Here is a 15,099-nt window from a genome sequence, read left to right as displayed (position 1 = left end):
CGCCTTCGAGGTCCCGGTCGGACAAGGATGGTCGCTCTAGGCATGCCCGTTCCAGGTCCAGGTCCTCTACGCCATTGGGACCGAAGACTCTGTGAAGTCTTCGAAGAAGACATTGACGCCGGCGGCGCCGAGGTAGTCGACGGACTCTCTCGATGCCCCGCCTCCGAGGAAGTCGTCAATGCCATCGGCGCCCAGGCTGTCGAGAGACACGCTCGGGGCTCCGCCCTCGAGGCCTGTGTCGATGCCGTCGGCGCCGTGCTTGACGTTGACGCCCATTCCGTCGATGCCCTCAACGCCTTTCGAGGCAGCCTTGTCTGAGGTACCCTGTGGCACAGTGGCACCCCCAAGAAAGGCGATGGCTAAGGCTAAACATGTCTTTGTGCCTTTTTCTGTACCCTCTTTCCAGCCTCTAGATTATATTTCTGAGGTGGATGAGGGGTCTGAGGAAGGTGAGGTTCCTGCATTGGTTCCTGATGACATTGTTTCTGGTCACAGTCAACTTGAGGACCTGCGTCAGTCGCTGCACGATGCCAGTGGTCTAAACACCTCTCCGGAAGTGGAGTTTGGTAGGCCGGAGCCTGGCACGCATGCCGAATCTTCATATCGGCGCCTCATGTCGAGGGTCACTGAATACCTGGGTTGGTCTGCCTTCCCTGGGGATTTTCAGCAGGATGACCTGACTGATATCTTGGACCAAGGTCCTCCAACTGACCCGGTGCTGCCATTCTATATGGCCTTGCAGAGAAGGGTGGTTGCGGCTTGGACTTCTCCGGAGAGTCTCCTGGCAGTGAGCAAGTCCTTGCCGAAGAAATATCGCCCAGCCAGTGGCGACCCCTGCTACTTGACCACGCACCCCACTACGGAGAGTTTGGTGGTGCAGGCGGCTATGGCCCCCGCAAAGCAGGCGTCGTACCCTACCCTCGCTACTGATAAGGACGACAAACGTTTTGACGGCTGGGCGAAGAAGGTATTTTCTTCTGGGGGTATGGCGTTGCACGCTGCCAACTCCGTTTGTGCCTTGTCTCGTTTCACACACACTCTGTGGAACTGTATTTCCCTAGCGGCTGATCATATTCCCGAAGGGGAGGAACGGGATGGTTTCCTTGCTATCGTGCAGGATGGCAAGGACGCTATGTGTGAATCCGTTCAGTTGGGTCTGGACATGGTCGATTGCGTCAGCCGGTCCATGGCGGCGAGCACCGTAATTCGCAGGTTTGCGTGGTTGCGGAAGTCAGGTTTTGCTCCGGATGTGCAAGCCCAGCTCCTCAACATGCCCTTTAATGGTGAAAATCTTTTTAGCAGCAAGGCTGACGAGAGTCTTGAGGTTGCAAACCTCGAAAACTGCAGCGAAGTCTTTGGGCGGTGCAGTCCGCCAACCTCCACCTTTTCGTCCTAGGGGACAGCAATGGAGGGGAGGTCCCTTTTGTTATTACTCATCCTTTAGTAAATCGAGAGGAGCTGCGAGTCAAAGGGGCAATTATAGGAGTGTCAGAGGTGGGAAACAAGGTACTCGAGGTGCCAAGGCCACACGTGCAGTTGCCTCTTTGCCCTCAGGCACTGCAGCAGCCGCTTCAGCTCAGCCATGAGGCCCATGCTTCTCAGGTTGGGGGGGAAGGCTGGCGCAGCATCTGGTAGAATGGCCATTACTTCAGATGTGTGGGTTCTGGAGATCATAGCCCACGGCCATTGTCTTCCTTTCCGGCAGAGCCTCATGACAATCCACCAGGCAACCTCTCTTTGAAGAGTCCGGATCCGCTCCTTGCGCAGGAAATTCAATCCCTGCTGGAGAAAGGCGCCATAGAACTGGTGCCGGTAGCTGAGGGCCAAGGGATGGTATTCCCCTTATTTTTTTATTTGGAAGAAAGATGGAGGATTGAGACCCATCATGGACTTGCACGGTTTGTAAAAGCTCCTCAGGAAGGACAAGTTCAAGATGGTTACTCTTTCTCAAGTCCTCCAGGCCCTTCAACTTCAGGACTGGTTGGTGTCTTTCGACCTCAAGGACGCTTATTTTCATGTGCCAATCGATCCAAAGCACAAGAAGTACCTGAGGTTTGCGGTTGACGACTTGCACTTTCAATTTCAGGTCCTGCTGTTCGGATTGACCTCCGCCCCGAGGGTCTTCACCAAGCTCATGGTTGTTGTGGCAGCGCATCTCAGGAAAGGGGGGATTCACGTCTACCCCTCCCTGGACGATTGGTTGATCAGGGCGCGCTTTCCCGAGCAAGTCCTGGATCATCTGTTCGCCACCTGCCACCCCCTTCACAAGCTGGGCTTCTCCCTCAACTTGAAGTCCCATTTGATGCCAACACAGCGGCTCCAGTACATCGGAGCAGTGCTCAACACGTCCCTGGGGCAGTGTTTTCCTCCCCAGGTGAGGGCTCTTCACATTTAGCAGATGGTACACAAGTTTCGACATGCCCAGAGTCTCCCGGCGTTCGAGTTCTTGAGGCTGCTCGGCCTCATGGCATCCTGCTGTCATGATGCCCGCTCCCGGGGAGCCGGTTCAAGCCCTGCGTCCCCGAAAGCGGACATCCAGTCCCCAAGGAAGGACCCAGCAACCCCATATAGGGGCCCTTTGGACAGTGTCCTGGCGCCTATGGCGCCAGGCTCATAAAAGACATCAGTCCTGGCACCATAGGCGCCAGGCTCATTATGGAAGTGCTTGGGTGCACTTACCTGATGCAGACCATGCTGCAGGATCCCAGCCTCCTTGAGGCCTGAAAGGAACTACTTTACCTGTGGGACTAATTTACCATCCGGGCGTGGTCGGGGAAGGATACATACCTGATTGGAGGAAGGATACATACCTGGAACTTCTTCCAAGGCTATTTAAACCCCACCCGAACTGCCACACGTGCTTCGCGTTGTTCTGCATCTAGCAGCTGGGCGCTCACCGTGTCTGCTCCTGCATCCTGACTTCTGCCACGCCTGCCAGCATCCTGGATCACCTGCAAAGGAAGAGAAGAAGAGAACAGAAGAAGAAAAGTCCTTACCTGTTAAATCTGCATCCCGGAGACATCTCGCCGACAATCCTGAAAAGGAAGACTTTTATTTAAAAGCTCATTGCGTCGATCGCTGCAGCGCCGCATTCCACTCACCTTTACAGGGCGCCTCCATGTTCAGCAGCGATCATCCGGATTTGCAGTCACGCCCCAGCGCCTAGGGAGAAAAAGACCAGAACAAAAGGTGAGAGAGAGAAGGGAATAAGGAAAGCTAAATCTCCATGTTAAGACTTACCTGTTGATTCATTCCCTCTTCATTTTGGGTCCGCGCCGCATCCTGGCATTTCCGGACCCCGGTCCCTAAGGGGAAAAAAGACATCAGCGTTCATGAGCGAATGAAAAGACATTACCAAAAAACGCTCATTAAAGACTTACCTGATTTCTACAAGGATTTCACCTCTCATCTCGGGTCGGTGCCTGTTCCCCGGCATTCCGTACCCCGGCCCCTATGGGGAAAAAGACACTAGCATTAGTACATTAATGCATGGACACAAGGGGAACCTCTTATCAAAAAACTTACCTGGAAGCCAAGCAAGTTTGGTTCTCACCAATCCGAACATCCAGTGAAGTAACTGGATACCAACGCACCCCTGCATCAGAAGCAGGATGGAGAGCTCGTCCTTCCAGACCCTAAGGTGAGACGCTACGAGGAATCACAGAAGGGTTTCAAGGAGGGTGAGAGGGGAAAGTGGGAGGCTGATTGCATTACCCCACAGACAGTTAATCCCCTATTTTCGCCTACAGAAGGATACTTCTGCGAGCCAGACAAGCCAGATTTGGGGGCCCAGTCCGTCTTCCGAACCCTGCGCATCACCTTAGAAGAGGTCACAGCAGCGCGAACCAGGCCAGCGCCTCCGTGGGAGTCAGGTGAGCGTTACAGAACGCGAAGCCTTCCTACAAATTCCCACCCAGGCGCTATGGAAAGTTCTGAGACTGATCAGTTGGCCCAATTACTGGGGGAATTACGGGCCGAAGTACATGCCGCTCGTCAAGAGACTAATGCCCTCAGGAGGGAATTAATAATATCAAAGGAAGGAACTGATGACCTGGCCAGACAGCTTTTGCATGGTCAAGCTGGGCAAACTCCTCTACCCGGTTCCGGAGGGAACCCCGCTCCTGTGGTTTCCAGTAACCCTGTGCAGATTAATCTACCTGGAAACATGCCGCTGGCCCCATCCGAACGCTTTGCTGGGGACCCCAAACGATTCGCCATATTCATGAATCAGTGTCGTTTGCACTTCCTATGCAGACCTGGGGCCTTCCCTAATGATCAGACCAAGGTAGCCTTTGTATTGTCATATCTCAGCGGCTGCGCTGCCGATTGGTCAGTTCCACTGGTTACTCAAGATGACCCGATTCACTGTGATTTTCAAAGGTTTCAAGCAAGCATGGAAAGGTTATTTGCTCGACACTCTCAGGGGAGGCTCTGGATGACGAACTTCTATCCCTGCGACAGGGTAATCAGGACCTCCTATCCTATATTGCAACCTTTAATAGACTAATTGTGGAAACGGGATGGCCAGAGGATAAGAGTCACATTGTTTTATCGAGGCCTACGCGGAGAACTTAAAGATTTCTTGGCCCAAGTTGTAAATCCGCCCCAAGAATGCACAGAGTATATAGACTTAGTGTTCCAATTGGATCACCGACTTCAAAACAGAAAAGCAGATCGGTCCAGGTTTGAGACCCAGGTGTTGGTCAAGACCCATGCTAATCCCAAGGGAGTTGATGTCTCTGAGCCTATGCAAATTGGAGGGGTTAAAGGACCCTTAACTCAAAAGGAACGTGAAAGGAGGCGGAAGTTAAAATTATGTCTTTATTGTGGGAATTCTGGACACTTTCTACGAGATTGCCCGGCAAAACCGCCCCGAAAGGCGGTAGGAGCCGCTGATAAAAACCATGAAGACTCTGTTTCGGGAAACGACTCCGCCCGACAAGTGTAGGGGTCCGCTTGCCGAGCTTGAAAACTATCTCTCAGACCTCACATTTCATTGTGCCAATGGTTCTCGTAGATCCAGAACAGCCTAAGCGGTTGCATGCAATAAAGGCATACATCGATAGTGGGGCTATTGGAAACTATGTGGATCGTGAATTGGTCTCTAGGATTAACCTCCCTCTTCGTCCTAAAACCAGCAAAGATGTCATCACCACAGTCGATGGAACTGAAATTGCCTCTGGACCGGTAACACATTCCACTACTGAGGTGACTCTTATTGGTCCCGACGGCCATCGGGAGGGTGTTGTGTTTGATGTAATCAAGGCTCCACAGTTTCAGGTTATCCTTGGAATCCCTTGGTTAGAGACACATAATCCTCGAATTGATTGGCGAGCTAAGAGAATAACCTTCCCGGATTGTACACAAACCTGCTACCCAGAAAACCTGAAGATTAATCTAGCATCTGTAACCTCTGCCTCCTTGCAACTACCTCCGGAATACCAAGACTTTCAGGACGTCTTCCAAAAGGAACAGGCCAGCACGTTACCTCCTCACAGATCGTACGATTGCCAAATCGATCTGGTGCCCGGTGCACAACCCCCTTGTAGCAGGATATATGCCCTTACCAAACCTGAGAATCTGCATTTGAGACAATATTTGGATCAATACCTAGCTAATGGTTTTATTCGCCCGTCAAAGTCCCCGGCATCCTCGGCTTTGTTCTTCGTGCCCAAAAAAGAAGGCGACCTTAGAACTTGTATCGATTACCGCGCATTGAACCAGATAACGGTAAAAAACCGTTATCCTCTGCCTCTGATCCCTGAACTCCTTGACCAGGTGAAGGACGCTTGCATATACACCAAGTTAGATCTCCGGGGGGCGTATCATCTGGTACGAGTTAAAGAAGGCGACGAATGGAAAACTGCCTTCCGTACTAAATACGGATTATTCGAGTACCAGGTGATGCCTTTCGGATTGTGTAACGCGCCGGCTGCCTTCCAATACTTCATGAATGATGTCCTTCGGGAACTCATCAATGTTTGTGTTGTCGTATATATCGATGACATTCTGGTGTACTCCTCTTCGGAATCTGATCACAGAAAACACGTCAGGGCAGTACTTGAAAAACTGCGCCAACACAAACTATTTGCTAAATTGGAGAAATGTGTTTTCCATACCACAGAAGTCGAGTTTCTAGGTTTCATCCTGACACCCAAAGGAGTCCGAATGGACTCAAGAAAAGTGGATGCCATCCTCAAATGGCCATCACCTAGCTCTGTAAAAGGGGTTCAAAGCATGCTCGGCTTTGCCAATTTCTATCGGAGGTTTATCTCGGAATTGTCACGCGTGGTACAACCCATTACTGCACTCTTGAGGAAAAATAAATGTTTTGAATGGTCTGAAGAAGCCGAGCAGGCCTTTCAGGATTTAAAAGCTAAGTTTACCTCTGCACCTATATTGAAACACCCGCGTCCAGACCTCCCTTATGTCGTCGAGACTGACGCATCCAGCCTAGCCATGGGAGCTGTCCTGTCCCAAAGAGATCCCGAAACCAACCAACTGCATCCCGTAGCATTTTGGTCCAGAAAATTCTCGGCACCCGAGGTTAATTATGCAATCACGGACAAAGAACTGTTAGCCATTAAGTCTGCTTTTAAAGCCTGGCGGCATTATCTGCTTGGCGCTCGACATACCATCACAGTGATCACTGATCACCGGAATTTACAGTATTTGAAAACCGCCAAGGCTCAGTCATCACGGCAGCTCCGATGGGCTTTGTTTTTCGCTAAATTTGATTTCGTGATTACCTATCGACCTGGCTGCAAGAATGGCAAAGCAGACGCCTTATCCCGAATTGGAATGGGAGAATCTGATACAAACTCAGAACCAGTACCAATAATTCCCGAACAGAGGATTCTAGGCATGACTTCGTTACAGACGCTTGAAGACATTCAAGCCAGAGTGAAACAACTCCTGGACCATACAACCTTACAGGATTGGATACAAAAGGGATCAGACTTTACCATAGATAATGGTTTACCTTATTTCCAAGGACGCTTATTCCTGCCACATAAGGAATTACACAAACTAGTTATTTCCGGTTATCATGATGCATTAATAGAGGGACACCCCGGTATTGCCAAGACAGAGGAAAAGGTGAAACGACAATTTTGGTGGCCCTCTTGGCGAAAAGATGTTAAATCTTTTGTGATGTCCTGTAGTGTTTGCGCCCAAAATAAAAGTCAAAAGAAAAGACCAGCCGGTCTCCTTCAACCTCTAGACATACCGCCAGCACCCTGGCACACCCTATCAATGGATTTTATTACGGACCTGCCTCCTTGTTCGGGGTACAATACTATTCTGGTAATTGTGGATTTGTTTTCCAAAATGGCCCACTTTATTCCTTTGAAAGGTTTACCTTCAGCTTCTGTCCTAGCCAAAGAATTCCTCGAAAATATTGTTCGGCTACATGGATTCCCATCTATACTAATCTCTGACCGGGGAAGCCAATTCATTTCCCACTTCTGGCGCAAATGTTGTCAAATGGCACAGATCGACATAAGATTATCGACCAGTCACCACCCTCAGACCGATGGTCAGACCGAGAGGACAAATCAGACCCTTGAGCAATACTTACGGTGTATGTTACAGCAATCTGAAAGCAACTGGAAAGACATTCTTTGGATAGCCGAATACGCATATAATAATTCGGTACACTCTGGAACTGGCCACAGTCCTTTTTATACTTTGTTTGGGCATCACCCTCGAACCTCAAACCTTGACTCACCTCAGAACCTCGGAATGCCTGCAGTAGAACATCTGCATTCTACAATTACCCAAGCCTTCAAAGAGGCAACTACGCATTTACAACAAGCCAAGAGAAAATACAAGGAGAATGCTGATCTACATCGGAGTGAAGCACCTCCGTATCAGATTGGGGATCAAGTGTGGTTAGCTACCAGACATTTACCACTCAAAGGGCCTCGAACTTTTAACCCAAAATATCTGGGACCTTATTCTATTACGGCAATAATTAACCCAGTGGCTGTTAAACTTGATTTACCAGCTAGTGTGCGAATTCACCCTGTTTTTCATGTGTCACTTCTGAAACCAGTGGTACCCGGAACCCGACTACTCAAACCTCCAGAACCTATTCTAATAGATGGGGAGCCCGAATTAGAAGTGAAGAAAATTTTAGACTCAAAAATGTTTAGGTCAAAACTGTTCTACCTAATTGATTGGAAGGGGTACGGACCTCAGGAGAGGTCGTGGGAACCCAGCGACCATGTGCATGCACCTCGATTAGTCAGGAAATTCCACCGACTCTTCCCAGACAAACCAAAACCCTCGGAGGGGACAACCTTGGGAGGGGCCTTGGGGGGAGTGCTGTCATGATGCCCGCTCCCGGGGAGCCGGTTCAAGCCCTGCGTCCCCGAAAGCGGACATCCAGTCCCCAAGGAAGGACCCAGCAACCCCATATAGGGGCCCTTTGGACAGTGTCCTGGCGCCTATGGCGCCAGGCTCATAAAAGACATCAGTCCTGGCACCATAAGCGCCAGGCTCATTATGGAAATGCTTGGGTGCACTTACCTGATGCAGACCATGCTGCAGGATCCCGGCCTCCTTGAGGCCTGAAAGGAACTACTTTACCTGTGGGACTAATTTACCATCCGGGCGTGGTCGGGGAAGGATACATACCTGATTGGAGGAAGTATACATACCTGGAACTTCTTCCAAGGCTATTTAAACCCCAACCGAACAGCCACACGTGCTTCGCGTTGTTCTGCATCTAGCAGCTTGACGCTCACCGTGTCTGCTCCTGCATCCTGACTTCTGCCACGCCTGCCAGCATCCTGGATCACCTGCAAAGGAAGAGAAGAAGAGAACAGAAGAAGGAAAAGTCCTTACCTGCTAAATCCGCATCCCGGAGACATCTCGCCGACAATCCTGAAAAGGAAGACTTTTATTTAAAAGCTCATTGCGTCGATCGCTGCAGCGCCGCATTCCACTCACCTTTACAGGGCGCCTCCATGTTCAGCAGCGATCATCCGGATTCGCAGTCACGCCCCAGCGCCTAGGGAGAAAAAGACCAGAACAAAAGGTGAGAGAGAGAAGGGAATAAGGAAAGCTAAATCTCCATGTTAAGACTTACCTGTTGATTCATTCCCTCTTCATTTCGGGTCCGCGCCGCATCCTGGCATTTCCGGACCCCGGCCCCTAAGGGGAAAAAAGACATCAGCGTTAATGAGCGAATGAAAAGACATTACCAAAAAACGCTCATTAAAGACTTACCTGATTTCTACAAGGATTTCACCTCTCATCTCGGGTCGGTGCCTGTTCCCCGGCATTCCGTACCCCGGCCCCTATGGGGAAAAAGACACTAGCATTAGTACATTAATGCATGGACACAAGGGGAACCTCTTATCAAAAAACTTACCTGGAAGCCAAGCAAGTTTGGTTCTCACCAATCCGAAAATCCAGTGAAGTAACTGGATACCAACGCGCCCCTGCATCAGAAGCAGGATGGAGAGCTCGTCCTTCCAGACCCTAAGGTGAGACGCTACGAGGAATCACAGAAGGGTTTCGAGGAGGGTGAGAGGGGAAAGTGGGAGGCTGATTGCATTACCCCGCAGACAGTTAATCCCCTATTTTCGCCTACAGAAGGATACTTCGGCGAGCCAGACAAGCCAGATTTGGGGGCCCGGTCCAGTCCGTCTTCCGAACCCTGCGCATCACCTTAGAAGAGGTCACAGCAGCGCGAACCAGGCCAGCGCCTCCGTGGGAGTCAGGTGAGCGTTACACCTGCATTCTTCAGGTGCCAGAGGCCCGAATGTGGATGAGATCTTTGCAGTGGGCTCTCAAGATGCACTGGTCACAGTCCTCCGGCAGGATGTCGGACCCCGTTCAGGTGCCGCCCTCGATCGCTCAGGACCTTCTGTGGTGGACCGATGAAGGCAATCTGATGAGGGGGGCTCCATTTTGGCTGCCCTGGCCGGAGGTGACGATCGTGATGGACGCATCCCTCACGGGATGGGGAGCTCATGCCAACTAGCTGACAGTCAGCGGTCGTTGGTCTCCGTCGCAGTCCAGACTCCATATCAATCTGTTGGAGCTGAGGGCCGTCAGGCTTGCCCTGAAGGCTTTTCTGCCGATTGTGCGAGGGAAGAATGTCCTGATCCTGACAGACAACACAATGGCCATCAACTACCTCAACAAAAAGGGGGGGCAGGGTCACTTCATCTGTGCAGGGAGACGATGCAGCTCTGGTTCTGGGCCATCCAGCAGGAAATTTCGATCTCGGCAGTTCATCTAGCCGGAGACGAAAACGAGACGGCGGACGCTCTGAGCAGGCAGAGTGCGATCGCTCACGAGTGGGCTCAGGAGATTCTCCTGGAGATCTTCGCCTTTTGGGGGACCCCTCAAGTGTATCTCTTCGCCTCCAGTGTCAACCGGAAGTGCAAAAGGTTCTGCTCGTGGGAATTTCCCCCAAGAGGAGCCTTAGGAGACGTGTTCATGGTAGAGTGGTCCTTCCCACTGCGGTACGCGTTTCCTCCAGTCCCCGTCATCCCGCAGGTGCTGCAGAGGTTACGGAGGTTCGGTTCCCGGATGATCCTCATTGCTCCGGCTTGGGCCAGGAGGGCGTGGACCTTCTCGACTTGTCCATCTGCCCTCCACGTCGTCTTCCCTACCGAGACGATCTGCTCTCACGGGAGGGGGGTCAGGTTCTCCATCCAGTGGTCAGATCCCTCAACCTTCACGCTTGACTTCTGAAAGGTTGAGGTATAAGGATTGGCACCTCCCTGAAGATGTGATGGAGGTGTTGCTTTTGGCCAGATGGCCGGCAACAAAGTCCCTGTACCGTTGCCGTTGGAGAAAGTTCTGTGACTGGTGCAGGGTTAAGAATGTGGATCCTTTTTCATCTGACATTCCTGTAGTTCTGTCTTTTCTGCTTTCTTTAACCCACAGGGGCTTGCAAATGGGTACCATTAAAGGTTACCTGGCGGCGCTGTCCATATTTAAGCGCTCATCTGAGGAGTGTTCTTATTTTAAAATTCCTTTAATTTCTTTGTTTCTGAAAGGGCTCACTAATGTGTTCCCTCCGTCACCTTTCCAGGTGCCCGGTTGGGATTTGAACCTTGTTGTCAGGTTTCTAATGGGTGCTCCATTTGAGCCTTTGCCTTCTTGTCCTTTGAGACTGTTAACCCTTAAAACTGTATTTTTAGTTGCGGTCACTTCCGAGTGAGTTTTCAGTTAAGCCACCCTTCACTGTGTTTCATAAGAACAGGGTTGTCCTTCGAGTTCGTCCTTCCTTTCTTCCGAAGGTGGTGTCGGAATTTCATTTGAGCCAGAAGGTTAGGTTCTAGGAGAGCTTTAAGTTTCTACATTTCACACGTGTCCCTAGTCACAGTGGACGATCAGCTCTTTATTGGTTACGCTGGAAGGCGTTTGGGACAAGCTCTGACTAAGCAGACTTTGTCTAGATGGATTATCTTGGCAATTTCTGAATGTTACCGCATCAGGCGGGTAAGGATCCTCCTGTAGGCTTAGGGCCCATTCGACTATGGGTATGGCTGCCTCTACTGCCCTGCAGAGGGGTGTTCCTATTCGTAACATCTGTGATGCAGCGACTTGGGCTTCGGTCCATACTTTTGTACGTCACTGCTCCCTTGATTCTATCCATGGGCAGGATCTGGCCTTTGGCAAGGCGGTCCTTTACTCTGCAATTTGATTGGGCATTCTAAATTTGCATTTTCTAAATTCTTTTCCCATCTCCTTACATTGGTACTGCTTTGGGAGTCTGTCATAGATATGGAATACTCTCTTACCTGGTAACGTTCTTTCGATGGGATGGTCCAACGAAGTATTCCATATCGCTCCCTCCCGGCCTTCCCCGCTACAGAATTTCTTATGCGATTGCAGCTTACATATCCGCAAGTCTTTCTGTGGTCATATTGGCAGTAGATTGGCGACGAGGATGGGATGCTGTCGAGGAGGGGACAGTTCAGAAACAGGAAAACATTGCCCTCCTGTGAATTCTTGTCCATGAAGAAATAGTCAGCAAGTTTGGCCCAGAGTTGTTTGACTGGGCTGAGTACCCTTTTCAGCAGGCCGGGCGGTGCTGATTCGAGGGGCCCTGTCAGCACACAGGTCAGTGTGCGTTGCTTTTGGCACAGCTGCTGGAATTGCAGATGCTGTCTCAGCAGGCCGGGTGAGCCTCAGCGCAACAGTCCCAGGAGCGTGGCTGTAAGCAGTGTTTTGTGTCTGGACAAGCGCCAACAGGAGCGGTGCTGGTCTAGTGTATCAGCGTGGGGGAACCTGGTGGTCTCGTGGTTTTGTGCTGAACACTTGGACAGCGTGTGTCCTGATGTTTACGGGGCGCATAGTAACATCCTGCCAGGCTGCGTTGAGGTGAGGAAAGAAGGCCCTGCTGAGCTGGTGTCCCGTAAGGACAACAGTCCTTCCCCTGCGTACCTGCGGTGTATGTGCAGCAGTGAGAACACGGTGTGCCTGTACGCTGACCACGGCATCCTTGGCGGCTCTGCTGAGGAGCGGCGCACTAGGAGGTGGTCGCCGCCACTTGACTCTCAGGCAGAGGTCTGCTTTGGCGAGGTGCTGAAGGAGAGCAGTGCCGAATGCCGACATGCACTTAACCGCTGAATTTCAATTGAGTGTTTGCCCGGGTGAGCATGGAGGTCCGCTCTGTGTTTCAAGGAGGAGGGTGTTGGGGAACCGGTGCCCCGGCGCTGCGGACTCCATGGAACCCGCGGCTATCGTTGAGCTGCGGAGCTGTTGCCGCGGCTGCAGCTCAAACCTAATGGTGACGTTGCCTTTCTCTGGGCATGCGTTCCAGCACCAGGAGCTGGAACGTGGTTGTGTCGCTCACTGGAGGGCCGAACGACATTCAAGAGTGACGTCGGCCTGGTCTGGGTGTGCATTCCAGCATGTTGGGCTGGAACGCAAGGAAGTGCTTCGTTGCGTTGCTTGTACGGAGCTCTGGACTAGTACTTTCTTTCTTTCACATGTTGCCGGAAGGAATTTGGAACATGGCAACAATGTGGATTTGGGTGTCCTGATGGAAAGGGTGTTAGCGGACACCCGAAGGGACTTCACGTGGAGTGGTGAACTCGTGTCGGGAAGGCGCAGTGACGTGGACTGTTTACACTGCATTTTTATCAGGTTGGGCGCAAGACAAGATTCGCCTGCAGCCTGCGACCTGAGTTGTGCTTCGTGGGCCTTGGAGGTGTTAGGTCCTATGCCACAGCGGTTTGTTTTGATGCAGAGGACGTTCCTGTGTTTGGGGAACCTGTTTCACTAGTGAGATTTTAGTATTACTGGTTGTGTAGTGTGTGCGTGTGCATGGGCCCGTGTGAGTGAGAGTGGTGCGCGCGCTGTATCTTGTGTGTGAGTGTCTGGATGGTGTTGTTGCGTGGGTTCATTTTGATTGCATTGGCTGTGTGAGTGAGGTTGGTTGTGTATGTGTGCATTACTGTGCTAGTAATTGCATTGTGTTTTGCATTATTTGCCATAAATTGCATTGTATTTTGTGTAACATAACTTCTTGCAGGTGTTGGTACTTAAGGGACTCTAGACTTGTGGGTAGGGGTACTCTCCTGCACAGACCAGGGGCATTGGTCTGATATTAATATGTGTACCAACTGGAGCTGTCAGATGTTCAACAATGTTTTCTTACAGGTCGGGTTCCCACCATTGGGTTTGGACGGACTCGTGGGTGGGTGTACTTGCGGGTTCAAATCCGTCTTTTTAAGAACTGCATTGTATCTTGGCTAAAGGTATTCTTGTTATTGTGAATTGCTGCACTTACAGTTATCTCTTACTAATTGCTTAAATTATATGTTTTGCATATTATGCCACGTTTATGCAGTGTTTTGCGTGTATGCCCTCCTATCGTGGTTTGGATGTGCGCATATGGTGCGCGAGGTAAGCATTGCAGTGTGTGGAACTGGGGTCATGTATTGTTGTGGCGTTCCACATTGGTGCAGGTGGGGGGGACTGGTGTCCTCAGTTGTGGTGTGGTGTCCTGCGTTCGCGCAGTTGGCTGGACCTAGGATCTTGGGTGAGTGTGTGTGTGCTGCCTTGGTGCAGTGTGGCTGGACCTGGGGTCTGAGGTCAGGGGTAGGTGCGCTGTGCAGTGCAGTAGGCTGGACCGGGGGTCCTAGGCGTGTAGTAGGTGTGCTGCGTTCTGAAGTAGGCTGGACCTGGGGTCCAAGGTATGTAGTGAGTGTGCTGCGGGTGGCAGTAGGCTGGACCTGGTGTCCAAGTTATGTGGTAGGTGTGCTGCTAGTGCAGTAGGCTGGACCAGGGGTCCGTGGTGGTTGGTGTGTGGTGTCTGGTTGGTGGTGGTTGTGTTTTCGCAATCCTTGTGGGTTGTGTTCTCGAATGTTCATGGTTTTATGGTGTTGGGTACACTTTGGGTGCTGTGGTGAACTGTTTGCGTTGTTGTGCTGCTTGTTGCTCTGTTGAGCTGTGTGGTTCGTGACCGGGGGTGGCAGCCCTGGTATCCTAAGGGGCAGACTAGAACGGAAGGAGGTTTGTGCACTGAGGGATGAGGATTGTTAGGTAGTTTTTCATGTGGACGCTGGGTCGTGGCAGGACCTAGGTTCCAAGTGGCAGCTTGGAACAGGTGGAGGTGCTTAGTTTTTTTTTCTTTTTTTTTGCTTCTCGGAGGTTGTCCAGTTCTGTTCTGGGAGGAGAGAGCCCTTAGTAGATTGTGTTGGGCTCCTCACTGTTTGTGTATAGAGGGAGGAGTGGAATTGGTGTTGTTGTTGGATGTTGGGTGTGATTGACATTGTTATTGGGTGTTGGGTCTGATTGACACAGGGTGTCATGTTGCCCTTTGTGTTTTGGCACAGTTGTTAATATTCTGCGGGTGCCGTGTAGGTTCTATTGGGTTCCGATTCTTGGGTGGAGCTCTTTCCTCTTTCTAGGTCTTCCTTGGAGTGTCTGGGGTAGTGGTGTTCTCAGGGGGCAGTTCTTGTCGCCAGTTGAGTTACTTGTTGGTGCATTACGTGCAGGCCACACGTACATGTAGGGTTTTTGTCGGGTGGTGGTTTTGGTGTGAAATTTCTCTGATTTCAACAAAGGAAAGGAGGGGGAAGTGTTGTAATGTGTCTTGCTAGCTGAGGGGATGACATCACT

General features: G+C 51.1%; 1 protein-coding gene across 1 annotated transcript in view; it reads right to left on the bottom strand.

Annotated features, from left to right (window-relative positions):
• The window catches only part of WFIKKN2 (WAP, follistatin/kazal, immunoglobulin, kunitz and netrin domain containing 2), a 252,096-nt gene that overhangs the window by 223,768 nt on the left and 13,229 nt on the right, over positions 1-15,099 (bottom strand). The window lies entirely within an intron of this gene.

The sequence above is a fragment of the Ambystoma mexicanum genome, chromosome 3q (assembly GCF_040938575.1).
Source record: "Ambystoma mexicanum isolate Mex_15411 chromosome 3q, UKY_AmexF1_1, whole genome shotgun sequence".
NCBI classification, from domain to species: domain Eukaryota; kingdom Metazoa; phylum Chordata; class Amphibia; order Caudata; family Ambystomatidae; genus Ambystoma; species Ambystoma mexicanum.
This window is presented reverse-complemented; position numbering and strand designations above follow the sequence as displayed.